At 42.5% G+C, this 18,041-nt stretch overlaps 1 protein-coding gene across 1 annotated transcript in view; it reads right to left on the bottom strand.

Moving 5' to 3' along the window:
- LOC106612282 (complexin-2) overlaps positions 1–18,041 on the bottom strand; it is a 96,207-nt gene that overhangs the window by 77,165 nt on the left and 1,001 nt on the right. The window lies entirely within an intron of this gene.

Raw genomic sequence — 18,041 nt, 5'->3', positions numbered from 1 at the left:
TCTCTACACACATTATACAGTTCACTCTACCGTTAGTCATCACCTCTACACACATTATACAATTCACTCTACCGTTAGTCATCACCTCTACTCACATTATACAGTTCACTCTACCGTTAGTCAGCACCTCTACACACATTAGACAGTTCACTCTACCGTTAGTCATCACCTCTACACACATTATACAGTTCACTCTACCGTTAGTCATCACCTCTACACACATTATACAGTTCACTCTACCGTTAATCATCACCTCTACACACATTATACAGTTCACTCTACCGTTAGTCAGCACATCTACACACATTATACATTTCACTCTACCATTAGTCAGAACCTCTACACACATTATACAGTTCACTCTAACGTTAGTCATCACCTCTACACACATTATACAGTTCACTCTACCATTAGTCAGCACCTCTACACATTATACAGTTCACTCTACCGTTAGTCATCACCTCTACACATTATACAGTTCAATCTACCGTTAGTCATCACCTCTACACATTATACAGTTCACTCTACCGTTAGTCATAACCTCTACACACATTATACAGTTCACTCTACCGTTAGTCATCACCTCTACACGCATTATACAGTTCACTCTACCATTAATCAGCACCTCTACACATTATACAGTTCACTCTACCGTTAGTCATCACCTCTACACACATTATACAGTTCACTCTACTGTTAGTCATCACCTCTACACACATAATACAGTTCACTCTACCATTAGTCATCACCTCTACACATTATACAGTTCACTCTACCGTTAGTCATCACCTCTACACATTATACAGTTCACTCTACCGTTAGTCATAACCTCTACACACATTATACAGTTCACTCTACCGTTAGTCATCACCTCTACACGCATTATACAGTTCACTCTACCATTAGTCAGCACCTCTACACATTATACAGTTCACTCTACCATTAGTCATCACCTCTACACACATTATACAGTTCACTCTAATGTTAGTCATCACCTGTACACACATTATACAGTTGACTCTACCGTTAGTCATCACCTCTACACATTATACAGTTCACTCTACCATTAGTCATCAACTCTACACACATTATACAGTTCACTCTACCGTTAGTCAGCACCTCTACACATTATACAGTTCACTCTACCGTTAGTCATCACCTCTACACACATTATACAGTTCACTCTACCGTTAGTCAGCACCTCTACACATTATACAGTTCACTCTACCATTAGTCATCACCTCTACACACATTATACAGTTCACTCTACCGTTAGTCAGCACCTCTACACACATTATACAGTTCACTCTACTGTTAGTCAGCAGCTCTACCCACAATATACAGTTCACTCTACCGTTAAGCATAACCTCTACACACATTATACAGTTCACTCTAGCGTTAGTCATCACCTCTACACACATTATACAGTTCACTCTACTGTTAGTCAGCAGCTCTACCCACATTATACAGTTCACTCTACCGTTAGTCATCACCTCTACCCACATTATACAGTTCACTCTACCATTAGTCATCACCTCTACACATTATACAGTTCACTCTACCGTTAGTCATCACCTCTACACACATTATACAGTTCACTCTACCGTTAGTCATCACCTCTACACACATTATACAGTTCACTCTACCGTTAGTCATCACCTCTACACATTATACAGTTCACTCTACCATTAGTCATCACCTCTACACACATTATACAGTTCACTCTACCGTTAGTCAGCACCTCTACACATTATACAGTTCACTCTACCGTTAGTCAGCACCTCTACACACATTATACAGTTCACTCTACCGTTAGTCAGCACCTCGAATCACATTATACAGTTCACTCTACCGTTAGTCAGCACCTCTACACACATTATACAGTTCACTCTACCGTTAGTCAGCAGCTCTACCCACATTATACAGTTCACTCTACAGTTAGTCATCACCTCTACACATTATACAGTTCACTCTACCATTAGTCATCACCTCTACACATTATACAGTTCACTCTGCCGTTAGTCATCACCTCTACACATTATACAGTTCACTCTACCGTTAGTCATAACCTCTACACACATTATACAGTTCACTCTACCGTTAGTCATCACCTCCACACACATTATACAGTTCACTCTACCATTAGTTAGCACCTCTACACACATTATACAGTTCACTCTACCGTTAGTCATCACCTCTACACACATTATACAGTTCAATCTACCATTAGTCAGCACCTCTACATACATTATACAGTTCACTCTACCGTTAGTCATCACCTCTACACATTATACAGTTCACTCTACCATTAGTCATCGCCTCTACATATTATACAGTTCACACTACCGTTAGTCATCACCTCTACATACATTATACAGTTCACTCTACCATTAGTCATCACCTCTACACATTATACAGTTCACTCTACCATTAGTCATCAACTCTACACACATTATACAGTTCACTCTACCGTTAGTCAGCACCTCTACACATTATACAGTTCACTCTACCGTTAGTCATCACCTCTACACACATTATACAGTTCACTCTACCGTTAGTCAGCACCTCTACACATTATACAGTTCACTCTACCATTAGTCATCACCTCTACACACATTATACAGTTCACTCTACCGTTAGTCAGCACCTCTACACACATTATACAGTTCACTCTACTGTTAGTCAGCAGCTCTACCCACAATATACAGTTCACTCTACCGTTAAGCATAACCTCTACACACATTATACAGTTCACTCTAGCGTTAGTCATCACCTCTACACACATTATACAGTTCACTCTACCGTTAGTCAGCAGCTCTACCCACATTATACAGTTCACTCTACCGTTAGTCATCACCTCTACCCACATTATACAGTTCACTCTACCATTAGTCATCACCTCTACACATTATACAGTTCACTCTACCGTTAGTCATCACCTCTACACACATTATACAGTTCACTCTACCGTTAGTCATCACCTCTACACACATTATACAGTTCACTCTACCGTTAGTCATCACCTCTACACGATATACAGTTCACTCTACCATTAGTCATCACCTCTACACACATTATACAGTTCACTCTACCGTTAGTCAGCACCTCTACACATTATACAGTTCACTCTGCCGTTAGTCATTACCTTTACACATTATACAGTTCACTGTACCATTAGTCAGCACCTCTACACACATTATACAGTTCACTCCACCATTAGTTAGCACCTCTACACACATTATACAGTTCACTCTACCGTTAGTCATCACCTCTACACACATTATACAGTTCACTCTACCATTAGTCAGCACCTCTACACACATTATACAGTTCACTCTACCGTTAGTCATCACCTCTACACATTATACAGTTCACTCTACCATTAGTCATCACCTCTACATATTATACAGTTCACACTACCGTTAGTCATCACCTCTACATACATTATACAGTTCACTCTACCATTAGTCATCACCTCTACACATTATACAGTTCACTCTACCATTAGTCATCAACTCTACACACATTATACAGTTCACTCTACCGTTAGTCAGCACCTCTACACATTATACAGTTCACTCTACCGTTAGTCATCACCTCTACACACATTATACAGTTCACTCTACCGTTAGTCAGCAACTCTACACATTATACAGTTCACTCTACCATTAGTCATCACCTCTACACACATTATACAGTTCACTCCACCATTAGTCATCACCTCTACACACATTATACAGTTCACTCTACTGTTAGTCAGCAGCTCTACCCACATTATACAGTTCACTCTACCGTTAGTCATCACCTCTACCCACATTATACAGTTCACTCTACCATTAGTCATCACCTCTACACATTATACAGTTCACTATACCGTTAGTCATCACCTCTACACACATTATACAGTTCACTCTACCGTTAGTCATCACCTCTACACACATTATACAGTTCACTCTACCGTTAGTCATCACCTCTACACGATATACAGTTCACTCTACCATTAGTCATCACCTCTACACACATTATACAGTTCACTCTACCGTTAGTCATCACCTCTACACACATTATACAGTTCACTCTACCATTAGTTAATACCTCTACACACATTATACAGTTCACTCTACCGTTAGTCATCACCTCTACACACATTATACAGTTCACTCTACCATTAGTCAGCACCTCTACACACATTATACAGTTCACTCTACCGTTAGTCATCACCTCTACACATTATACAGTTCACTCTACCATTAGTCATCGCCTCTACATATTATACAGTTCACACTACCGTTAGTCATCACCTCTACATACATTATACAGTTCACTCTACCATTAGTCATCACCTCTACACATTATACAGTTCACTCTACCATTAGTCATCAACTCTACACACATTATACAGTTCACTCTACCGTTAGTCAGCACCTCTACACATTATACAGTTCACTCTACCGTTAGTCATCACCTCTACACACATTATACAGTTCACTCTACCGTTCGTCAGCACCTCTACACATTATACAGTTCACTCTACCATTAGTCATCACCTCTACACACATTATACAGTTCACTCTACCGTTAGTCAGCACCTCTACACACATTATACAATTCACTCTACCGTTAGTCATCACCTCTACTCACATTATACAGTTCACTCTACCGTTAGTCAGCACCTCTACACACATTAGACAGTTCACTCTACCGTTAGTCATCACCTCTACACACATTATACAGTTCACTCTACCGTTAGTCATCACCTCTACACACATTATACAGTTCACTCTACCGTTAATCATCACCTCTACACACATTATACAGTTCACTCTACCGTTAGTCAGCACATCTACACACATTATACATTTCACTCTACCATTAGTCAGAATCTCTACACACATTATACAGTTCACTCTACCGTTAGTCATCACCTCTACACACATTATACAATTCACTCTACCGTTAGTCATCACCTCTACTCACATTATACAGTTCACTCTACCGTTAGTCAGCACCTCTACACACATTAGACAGTTCACTCTACCGTTAGTCATCACCTCTACACACATTATACAGTTCACTCTACCGTTAGTCAGCACATCTACACACATTATACATTTCACTCTACCATTAGTCAGAACCTCTACACACATTATACAGTTCACTCTACCGTTAGTCATCACCTCTACACACATTATACAGTTCACTCTACCATTAGTCAGCACCTCTACACACTTATACAGTTCACTCTACCGTTAGTCATCACCTCTACACACTTATACAGTTCACTCTACCGTTAGTCATCACCTCTACACATTATACAGTTCACTCTACCGTTAGTCATAACCTCTACACACATTATACAGTTCACTCTACCGTTAGTCATCACCTCTACACACATTATACAGTTCACTCTACCATTAGTCAGCACCTCTACACATTATACAGTTCACTCTACCGTTAGTCATCACCTCTACACACATTATACAGTTCACTCTACTGTTAGTCATCACCTCTACACACATTATACAGTTCACTCTACCGTTAGTCATCACCTCTACACATTATACAGTTCACTCTACCGTTAGTCATCACCTCTACACATTATACAGTTCACTCTACCGTTAGTCATAACCTCTACACACATTATACAGTTCACTCTACCGTTAGTCATCACCTCTACACGCATTATACAGTTCACTCTACCATTAGTCAGCACCTCTACACATTATACAGTTCACTTTACCGTTAGTCATCACCTCTACACACATTATACAGTTCACTCTAATGTTAGTCATCACCTGTACACACATTATACAGTTGACTCTACCGTTAGTCATCACCTCTACACACATAATACAGTTCACTCTACCGTTAGTCATCACGTCTACACACATTATACAGTTCACTCTACCGTTAGTCAGCACCTCTACACACATTATACAGTTCACTCTACCGTTAGTCATCACCTCTACACACATTAGACAGTTCACTCTACCGTTAGTCATCACCTCTACACACATTATACAGTTCACTCTACCGTTAGTCATCACCTCTACACACATTATACAGTTCACTCTACCGTTAGTCATCACCTCTACACATTATACAGTTCACTCTACCGTTAGTCATCACCTCTACACATTATACATTTCACTCTACCGTTAGTCAGAACCTCTACACACATTATACAGTTCACTCTACCGTTAGTCATCACCTCTACACACATTATACAATTCACTCTACCGTTAGTCATCACCTCTACTCACATTATACAGTTCACTCTACCGTTAGTCAGGACCTCTACACACATTAGACAGTTCACTCTACCGTTAGTCATCACCTCTACACACATTATACAGTTCACTCTACCGTTAGTCATCACCTCTACACACATTATACAGTTCACTCTACCGTTAATCATCACCTCTACACACATTATACAGTTCACTCTACCGTTAGTCAGCACATCTACACACATTATACATTTCACTCTACCATTAGTCAGAACCTCTACACACATTATACAGTTCACTCTAACGTTAGTCATCACCTCTACACACATTATACAGTTCACTCTACCATTAGTCAGCACCTCTACACATTATACAGTTCACTCTACTGTTAGTCATCAACCCCAACACATTATACAGTTCACTCTACCGTTAGTCATAACCTCTACACACATTATACAGTTCACTCTACCGTTAGTCATCACCTCTACACGCATTATACAGTTCACTCTACCATTAGTCATCACCTCTACACATTATACAGTTCACTCTACCGTTAGTCATCACCTCTACACATTATACATTTCACTCTACCGTTAGTCATAACCTCTACACACATTATACAGTTCACTCTACCGTTAGTCATCACCTCTACACGCATTATACAGTTCACTCTACCATTAGTCAGCACCTCTACACATTATACAGTTCACTTTACCGTTAGTCATCACCTCTACACACATTATACAGTTCACTCTAATGTTAGTCATCACCTGTACACACATTATACAGTTGACTCTACCGTTAGTCATCACCTCTACACATTATACAGTTCACTCTACCATTAGTCATCAACTCTACACACATTATACAGTTCACTCTACCGTTAGTCAGCACCTCTACACATTATACAGTTCACTCTACCGTTAGTCATCACCTCTACACACATTATACAGTTCACTCTACCGTTAGTCAGCACCTCTACACATTATACAGTTCACTCTACCATTAGTCATCACCTCTACACACATTATACAGTTCACTCTACCGTTAGTCAGCACCTCTACACACATTATACAGTTCACTCTACTGTTAGTCAGCAGCTCTACCCACAATATACAGTTCACTCTACCGTTAGTCATCACCTCTACACACATTATACAGTTCACTCTACCGTTAGTCATCACCTCTACACATTATACAGTTCACTCTACCGTTAGTCATCACCTCTACACACATTATACAGTTCACTCTACCGTTAGTCATCACCTCTACACACATTATACAGTTCACTCTACCGTTAGTCATCACCTCTACACATTATACAGTTCACTCTACCATTAGTCATCACCTCTACACACATTATACAGTTCACTCTACCGTTAGTCAGCACCTCTACACATTATACAGTTCACTCTACCGTTAGTCAGGACCTCTACACACATTATACAGTTCACTCTACCGTTAGTCAGCACCTCGAATCACATTATACAGTTCACTCTACCGTTAGTCAGCACCTCTACACACATTATACAGTTCACTCTACCGTTAGTCAGCACCTCTACCCACATTATACAGTTCACTCTACAGTTAGTCATCACCTCTACACATTATACAGTTCACTCTACCATTAGTCATCACCTCTACACATTATACAGTTCACTCTGCCGTTAGTCATCACCTCTACACATTATACAGTTCACTCTACCGTTAGTCATAACCTCTACACACATTATACAGTTCACTCTACCGTTAGTCATCACCTCTACACACATTATACAGTTCACTCTACCATTAGTTAGCACCTCTACACACATTATACAGTTCACTCTACCGTTAGTCATCACCTCTACACACATTATACAGTTCACTCTACCATTAGTCAGCACCTCTACACACATTATACAGTTCACTCTACCGTTAGTCATCACCTCTACACATTATACAGTTCACTCTACCATTAGTCATCGCCTCTACATATTATACAGTTCACACTACCGTTAGTCATCACCTCTACATACATTATACAGTTCACTCTACCATTAGTCATCACCTCTACACATTATACAGTTCACTCTACCATTAGTCATCAACTCTACACACATTATACTGTTCACTCTACAGTTAGTCAGCACCTCTACACATTATACAGTTCACTCTACAGTTAGTCATCACCTCTACACACATTATACAGTTCACTCTACCGTTAGTCAGCACCTCTACACATTATACAGTTCACTCTACCATTAGTCATCACCTCTACACACATTATACAGTTCACTCTACCGTTAGTCAGCACCTCTACACACATTATACAGTTCACTCTACTGTTAGTCAGCAGCTCTACCCACAATATACAGTTCACCCTACCGTTAAGCATAACCTCTACACACATTATACAGTTCACTCTAGCGTTAGTCATCACCTCTACACACATTATACAGTTCACTCTACTGTTAGTCAGCAGCTCTACCCACATTATACAGTTCACTCTACCGTTAGTCATCACCTCTACCCACATTATACAGTTCACTCTACCATTAGTCATCACCTCTACACATTATACAGTTCACTATACCGTTAGTCATCACCTCTACACACATTATACAGTTCACTCTACCGTTAGTCATCACCTCTACACACATTATACAGTTCACTCTACCGTTAGTGATCACCTCTACACGATATACAGTTCACTCTACCATTAGTCATCACCTCTACACACATTATACAGTTCACTCTACCGTTAGTCAGCACCTCTACACATTATACAGTTCACTCTGCCGTTAGTCATTACCTTTACACATTATACAGTTCACTGTACCATTAGTCAGCACCTCTACACACATTATACAGTTCACTCTACCGTTAGTCATCACCTCTACACACATTATACAGTTCACTCTACCATTAGTCAGCACCTCTAAAAACATTATACAGTTCACTCTACAGTTAGTCATCACCTCTACACATTATACAGTTCACTCTACCATTAGTCATCACCTCTACATATTATACAGTTCACACTACCGTTAGTCATCACCTCTACATACATTATACAGTTCACTCTACCATTAGTCATCACCTCTACACATTATACAGTTCACTCTACCATTAGTCATCAACTCTACACACATTATACAGTTCACTCTACCGTTAGTCAGCACCTCTACACATTACACAGTTCACTCTACCGTTAGTCATCACCTCTACACACATTATACAGTTCACTCTACCGTTAGTCAGCACCTCTACACATTATACAGTTCACTCTACCATTAGTCATCACCTCTACACACATTATACAGTTCACTCTACCGTTAGTCAGCACCTCTACACACATTATACAGTTCACTCTACTGTTAGTCTGCAGCTCTACCCACAATATACAGTTCACTCTACCGTTAAGCATAACCTCTACACACATTATACAGTTCACTCTAGCGTTAGTCATCACCTCTACACACATTATACAGTTCACTCTACTGTTAGTCAGCAGCTCTACCCACATTATACAGTTCACTCTACCGTTAGTCATCACCTCTACCCACATTATACAGTTCACTCTACCATTAGTCATCACCTCTACACATTATACAGTTCACTCTACCGTTAGTCATCACCTCTACACACATTATACAGTTCACTCTACCGTTAGTCATCACCTCTACACACATTATACAGTTCACTCTACCGTTAGTCATCACCTCTACACATTATACAGTTCACTCTACCATTAGTTTGTAATTCACCTTGGCTGTAATTCACCTTGGTTGTAATTCCCCTTGGTTGTCGTTCATCTTGGTTGTCATTCACCTTGGTTGTAATTCACCTTGCTTGTAATTCACCTTGGTTGTAATTCACCTTGGCTGTATTTCACCTTGGTTGTAATTCACCTTGGTTGTAATTCACCTTGGTTGTAATTCACCTTGGTTGTAATTCACCTTGGTTGTCGTTCACCTTGGTTGTAATTCACCTTGGCTGTATTTCACCTCGGTTGTAATTCACCTTGGTTGTCGTTCACCTTGGTTGTAATTCACCTTGGCTGTAATTCACCTTGGTTGTAATTCACCTTGGTTGTAATTCACCTTGGTTGTAATTCATTTTGTTTTTGGTATTGTCATGTTTATGTTTGCTATTTAATTTTTCTCTGTAAGTGTTCTTGGGTATCTTAAAAGTCGCAAATGAAATATATAATTATTATTATTGTAATTTTTTTGTCATAAGTGGCATCAGTGAATTAATGGCATTAGTGAATCACTGGCATCAGTGAATTAGTGGCATTAGTGAATCACTGGCATCAGTGAATCTGTGTCTCTGGCAACATCTGGGTTAAGAGGTCTGGGGACCTTGCCTTGCCTTACTGTGTGTGTGTGTGTGTGTGTGTGTGTGTGTGTGTGTGTGTGTGTGTGTGTGTGTGTGTGTGTGTGTGCGTGTGCGTGTGTGCGCGTGTGTGCGTGGAAGGGGAAATGGAAGGGGGTAATTAAGTTACACTCAAAATAGCCCTCCCTGGTTTACAAAGTGGATCTGACATCATCTACAATTGATTCAAACTCAGGGCTCTGCCCTCCCTATCGGATGTGGAGATATCTCTGTCCTACCCTTTCCTGTCCTATCCTATCCTACCCTGTCCTATATTACCTTGTCATATCCTACCCAATCCTACCCTATCCTACCCTGTCATGTTCTACCCTGCTCTACCCTGTCCTGCTCTGCTCTGCCCTACCCCATCCTACCATACCCTGTCCCACCCTGTTCTACCCTGCCATACCCTGTCCTGCCCTACCCTTTCGTGTCCTGCCCTGCCATACCACGCCCTACCCTGTCCTACCCTTCCCTACCCTGTCATACCCTGTCATGTCCTGCCCTGCCGTGTCCTGTCCTGCCTGGTCCTGCCCTGTCCTACCCAGCCCTACCCTGTTCTATCCTGTCCAACCCTGTCCTGCTCTGTCCTGTCCTGCTCTGTCCTACCCTGTCGATTCCTGCCCTGCCGTGTCCTGCCTGGTCCTGCCCTGTCCTACCCTGTCCTACCTAGCCCTACCCTGTTATATCCTGTCCAACCCTGTCCTGCTCTGTCCTGCCCCGTCGTGTCCTGCCCTGTCCTTCCCTCTCTACCCTGTCCTGTCCTACCCGGTCCTGCCCGGTCCTGCCTGGTCCTAGCCACAATAGGGTGTATGGTGTGACAATATGACCTCCATGTTGAAGAATATGAAGGCCTTTCCCATAAATAAGATAAAAATACATATTTAGTTATTTTCTGCATAAAAGTGCAGTATGTGAAATTAATTGTCTGACCTATTTCCAGTCTATTGATTTCCTGATGAATCGGATGTGCATAAATGTTTAGACAAGAGCATACAAAACAGCAAATTAGACTATATTGGCTTCAAACAAAATTCATAGCAGAATGATGGTTGAATTATTGCTGGATCAGAAATATCCTGTCAGTCGTGCATTGAACCAGGCCCACAGATGTTTCAGTGACAAAGGCAAAGCACAACGCAAACTCCATCAGACGTGTGCATGGTGTGAGGTTTGTGAGAAACCATATGAATGAATTCATAGTTTGTTGGTTTTGGTAGGTTTATACAGATGATAATTAGCTGTAGCTACAATCTGTAATACATTGTCAATGTCCCTGTCAAATAAACAAACTATTAACATCTAACTGACAGAAAGTGAATTGTCTCTGTCCTGAACAACCTGTCATCTGGAGTTATTTTTACGTTGGGCTCCCGGGTGTCGCAGCGGTCTCCCTAGGATGGGAGACAAACACAAACACTACAATGACACAAGGAGGTTGGTGGTTAAGTGTTTCAGAGCTTGTTTCTTTGCCACATTTTGCAAACAGAAGCTGATGTAATTTTATTGTACCATACCTTGTCTTCAGCAACGCTCCTTTAAAGGGCGATGACTCTAATGACAACATTTAGGGAGAAACAATGGATACAGCACCTGTGCCAGGAACTGTATTCAGTGCAGAGCTCCAAACTGTCTTCCTAGCTGTCTTCCCTCCTACGGCACTCTGTTTAGCTTCATAGCAACAGGTCTAAGGGGTTGTTACCAGGACAACCACTTCTTACATCAACTAGAGGCAGTGAGAGTGTGGGGGCCCTGGCTGCAGGGCCAGAACAGTGGAGCAGGAGGAACAGGAGATGTATATCTCTATTACCAGTCACCCTGTCAGATCCTATACAGTGTATAATCAGACCCTTCAGATCTGCTAACATGGAAGGGGCCAAAGGGGCCAAAGGGAAGATCAGGGAGCGAATCGGCACCAGCTGGTCACCCCGTCAGAGAACTCCCTCCCTGGTTGTCCAAACAGCCAGATGAGGATATGACTCAGCAGTCGTAAGATCTCCCGCAAGGCCCATCGTAGCGAGGCCCATCCTAGGGAGGCCCATCATAGCGAGTCCCATCCTAGCGAGGCCCATCCTAGCGAGACCCATCCTAGCAAGGCCCATCCTAGCGAGGAGGCCCATCCTAGCGAGGAGGCCCATCCTAGCGAGGCCCATCCTAGCGAGGCCCATCGTAGAGAGACCTATTGGCAGTCAGGGAAGTGCTTATCGGCAACACACATTGTGATACAAACACAGGATTCACTCAGGGGTTTACATTAATCCCAGCACCCTTTAACAAAAGGTTCACTAGTAAGACACGCGCTGACTGGGCAGTGTTTTTCCATTACCTTCTTAAGAGTTTGAACTTTTAAATGTTGAACAGCTGCTTTACATCAGTGCTTCTACAATGGTTGTGGACTAGAGGAGAGCGTTACTCTGCATAAGAGCAGAAATTATGTTTAGAGCGATTCTCAAAAACATCCCTCAGTCATCTGTCTGGTACTGTACTGTGGTGCTAATTTGTTTGTCGGGAGTGGTTCAATGAGCCCACGAGGGGATCTCTCCTCCTCTAGTGAAATAGAAGAGAGAAAGCCAAGTGCTGCTGGCCAGTAAGTGGCCTATCAGTGACCACAGTACCAGGTCTGTTAGTGGCCTATCAGTGACCACAGAACCAGGTTCCTGGGGTCTGTTAGTGGCCTATCAGTGACCTCAGAACCAGGTTCCTGCGGTCTGTTAGTGGCCTATCAGTGACCACAGAACCAGGTTCCTGGGGTGTGTTAGTGGCCTATCAGTGACCTCAGAACCAGGTTCCTGGGGTCTGTTAGTGGCCTATCAGTGACCACAGAACCAGGTTCCTGGGGTCTGTTAGTGGCCTATCAGTGACCTCAGAACCAGGTTCCTGGGGTCTGTTGGGGAGTGAGCAACATGACAGAATAATCAGATAGAAATGAAGTTCGTAGAACAGACAGATTTAGGGGCTCCCGAGTGGAACAGCGGTCTAAAGGCACTGCATCTCAGTGCTAGAGGCGTCACTACAGACCCTGGTTTGATTCCAGCCTGTATCACAACCGGTCGTGATTGGGAGTCCCATAGGGCGGCGCACAATTGGCCCAACGTTGTCCGGGTTAGGGGTTTAGCCGGGGTAGGCTGTCATTGTAAATAAGAATATGTTCTTATTTGTTATGACTTGCCTAGTTTAAATAAAGGTTTAAACAATTGGGGAATCATCATGTCAGCTGTTCTATTCATTACAATTCTATCTGCAGGGTTGTGAAGAATGTGAATGTTACAGCCCCCACCCCACAGGGTCTTGTCTTATTGTCCCCCCTGCTGAGAGGTACCAAAGCAGAGAAGCAGAGTAGGCCCAGGGGAACCCCCCCCCCTCCTCCTCCTCTACACTGTGGGGTCTAATTAGCCTCCGTCAAAACGATTCAAAGTCCTCATCTGCAAAACCCAGTGTAACAACAACAGCAGTGTTGTTCTGTACTGTTAGGCTACTGTAAACACTAAAAGGGCAAATATTAGTGAGGTCAAATCAAATATTTATTGATCGTATACACGTGTGTAGAAGATGTCATTGGTCACGTACACGTTTAGTAGACGTCATTGGTCACGTACACGTGTTTAGTAGACGTCATTGGTCACGTACACGTGTTTAGTAGACGTCATTGGTCACGTACACGTGTTTAGTAGATGTCATTGGTCACGTACACGTGTTTAGTAGACGTCATTGGTCACGTACACGTGTTTAGTAGATGTCATTGGTCACGTACACGTGTTTAGTAGATGTCATTGGTCACGTACACGTGTTTAGTAGATGTCATTGGTCACGTACACGTGTTTAGTAGATGTCATTGGTCATGTACACGTGTTTAGTAGATGTTACTGCGGGCGTAGCGAGGTGCTGCTAACTACTTGTGGATACAATCGTTGAACCACCATCATCATAACTGTATATCTCACCTGGTCACTACTGTGTGTGTTACTGTGCTGTGTGTGTTACTGTGCTGTGTGAGTGTGTGTGTGTGTGTGTGTGTGTGTGTGTGTGTGTGTGTGTGTGTGTGTGTGTGTGTGTGTGTGTGTGTGTGTGTGTGTGTGTACACCTCCGTGCATGCATTTTTATTTTCAAATGTCCAGGCACTTTACAGCAAGACAAGTCTGGCAAGGAAAGGTAAGCCCACAGTTAACATCCTTTGAGCCGGCATGAAGTTCTTAGGGACCATCAGCATACCATTTCAGATTGATTAGAAGCTCTATCCATGAAGTTCTTAGGGACCATCAGCATATCATTTCAGATTGATTTGAAGCTCTATCCATGAAGTTCTTAGGGACCATCAGCATACCATTTCAGATTGATTAGAAGCTCTATCCATGAAGTTCTTAGGGACCATCAGCATATCATTTCAGATTGATTTGAAGCTCTATCCATGAAGTTCTTAGGGACCATCAGCATACCATTTCAGATTGATTAGAAGCTCTATCCATGAAGTTCTTAGGGACCATCAGCATACCATTTCAGATTGATTTGAAGCTCTATCCATGAAGTTCTTAGGGACCATCAGCATATAATTTCAGATTGATTAGAAGCTCTATCCATGAAGTTCTTAGGGACCATCAGCATATCATTTCAGATTGATTAGAAGCTCTATCCATGAAGTTCTTAGGGACCATCAGCATACCATTTCAGATTGATTAGAAGCTCTATCCATGAAGTTCTTAGGGACCATCAGCATATAATTTCAGATTGATTAGAAGCTCTATCCATGAAGTTCTTAGGGACCATCAGCATATCATTTCAGATTGATTAGAAGCTCTATCCATGAAGTTCTTAGGGACCATCAGCATACCATTTCAGATTGATTAGAAGCTCTATCCATGAAGTTCTTAGGGACCATCAGCATATCATTTCAGATTGATTAGAAGCTCTATCCATGAAGTTCTTAGGGACCATCAGCATACCATTTCAGATTGATTAGAAGCTCTATCCATGAAGTTCTTATGGACCATCAGCATACCATTTCAACTATTTCAACTACCATTTCAACTAACAGTCAGCCTGATCACCGACAACAACGAAACAGCCTATAGGGAGGAAGTCAGAGACCTGGCCGGATGGTGCCTGAATAACAACCTATCCCTCAACGTAATCAAGACTAAGGAGGTTATTGTGGACTACAGGAAAAGGAGGACCGAGCACGCCCCCATTCTCATCGACGGGGCTGTAGTGGGGCAGGTTGAGAGCTTCAAGTTCCTTGGTGTCCACATCAACAACAAACTAGAATGGTCCAAACACACCAAGACAGTCGTGAAGAGGGCACGACAAAGCCTATTCCCCCTCAGGAAACAAAAAAGATTTGGCATGGGTCCTGAGATTCTCAAACGGTTCTACAGCTGCAACATCGCGAGCATCCTGACTGGTTGCATCACTGCCTGGTACGGCAATTGCTCGGCCTCTGACCGCAAGGCCATACAGAGGGTAGTGCGTACGGCCCAGTACATCACTGGGGCTAAGATGCCTGCCATCCAGGACCTCTACACCAGGCGGTGTCAGAGGAAGGCCCTAAAAATGGTCAAATACCCCAGCCAACCTATCATAGACTGTTCTCTCTACTACCGCATGGCAAGCGGTACCGGAGTGCCAAGTCTAGGACAAAAAGGCATCTCAACAGTTTTTACCCCTGAGCAGGCAACCAAATGGTTACACGGACTATTTGCATTGTGTGCCCCCCCCCAACCCCTCTTTTTATGCTGCTGCTACTCTCTGTTTATCATATATGCATAGTCACTTTAATTATACATTCATGTACATACTACCTCAATTGGGCCGACCAACCAGTGCTCCCGCACATTGGCTAACCGGGCTATCTGCGTTGTGTCCCACCACCCGCCAACCCCTCTTTTACGCTTCTGCTACTCTGTTCATCATATATGCATAGTCACTGTAACCATATCTACATGTACCTACTACCTCAACCAGCCTGACTAACCGGTGTCTGTATCTAGCCTCGCTACTTTTATAGCCTCGCTACTGTATATAGCCTGTCTTTTTACTGTTGTTTTATTTCTTTACCTACCTATTGTTCACCTAATACCTTTTTTGCACTATTGGTTAGAGCCTGTAAGTAAGCATTTCACTGTAAGGTCTACACCTGTTGTATTCAGCGCACGTGACAAATAAACTTGGATTTGATTTGATAGATTAGAAGCTCTATCCATGAAGTTCTTTGGGATGAACAGCATACCATTTCAGCTATAGATAAGAATCATTATCACTTACCTGGTTTCATTTCAGCTCTAGAAGCTCTATTCAATTACAATCAGCTCCTCTGGTCAAAAGTAGTGCACTATATAGGGAATAGGGTGCCATTTGGAACACTGGTAAAAAAAAAAAAAAAAAGTAGTGCACTATATAGGGAATAGGGTGCCATTTGGAACACCGGTAAAAAGTTGTGCACTATATAGGGAATAGGGTGCCATTTGGAACACCGGTAAAAAGTAGTGCACTATATAGGGAAAAGGGTGCCATTTGGAACACTGGTAAAAAAGTTGTGCACTATATAGGGAATAAGGTGCCATTTGGCAAACACTATGTATGCTGGCTACGGAAATACAGATCGAGGCAAATCCTTTGAACCTGCATGGCAACATCCTCATCACAGGCTCCTATAGGGACAATTTGTCCAGGTAATTGTAACAGTAGTTTTTATTGTTTTCATTATTGCATTATAAACATCTCACAACATCTTGATTGAGATTTATTTCTGTGGGAGATTATATTAATAATTAATCAGTTTGAGTCCTCTGTGGTTCAGCAGCTCAGTCCCTGCCTGCAGCTAGGCCTCTTCTCTCTCTCTCCCATTCCCTCTTTCTCTCTCTCGCTCCCCCCTCTCTCTCCCTCTATCCCCCTCTCTTTTCTCTCTCTCTCTCCCCTCCCACTTTCTATCTCTCTCTCCCCTCCCTCTTTCTATCTCTCTCTCCCCCCTCCCCTCTCTTTTCTCTCTCTCTCCCTCACACTCTCTCTCCCCCTCTCTCCCTCTATCCCCCTCTCTCTCCCTCTCCCCTCTCTTTTCTCTCTCTTTCTCTCTCCCCCCCTCTCTCTCTCCTTCTCCCCCCTCTCTCTCTTCCCCTCTCTCCCTCTCTCACTCTCTCCCCCTCTATCTCCTCTGCTACACTGCTAACAGAATAGAACGCACACAGGAATCATCAAACTCTCCATCTCCACATCTGTCATCGTCAGCCCACTATTGACAAGACAATTAATCTCTTTCCAACTAGGTGACAGGCAAGCCTGTGTGGCATTTCCTCCTCAGCAGCTGCTGCAGGCTGTAGGCTAGTATTACAGCTATACAATTATTACAACATGTACTGTAGGTGTATTACTTGAACATTTTAGCATCGGATGTAAACAAAGCAATCTATATGACCTTACTGCATATTATGACATCTTTATCCAAAAGTTTCTCGCACTTAACAT

This window comes from Salmo salar, chromosome ssa09 (genome assembly GCF_905237065.1).
Source record: "Salmo salar chromosome ssa09, Ssal_v3.1, whole genome shotgun sequence".
NCBI classification, from domain to species: domain Eukaryota; kingdom Metazoa; phylum Chordata; class Actinopteri; order Salmoniformes; family Salmonidae; genus Salmo; species Salmo salar.
The sequence above is the reverse complement of the archived record's forward strand: the minus strand, read 5'-3'. Positions and strand labels throughout refer to the sequence as shown.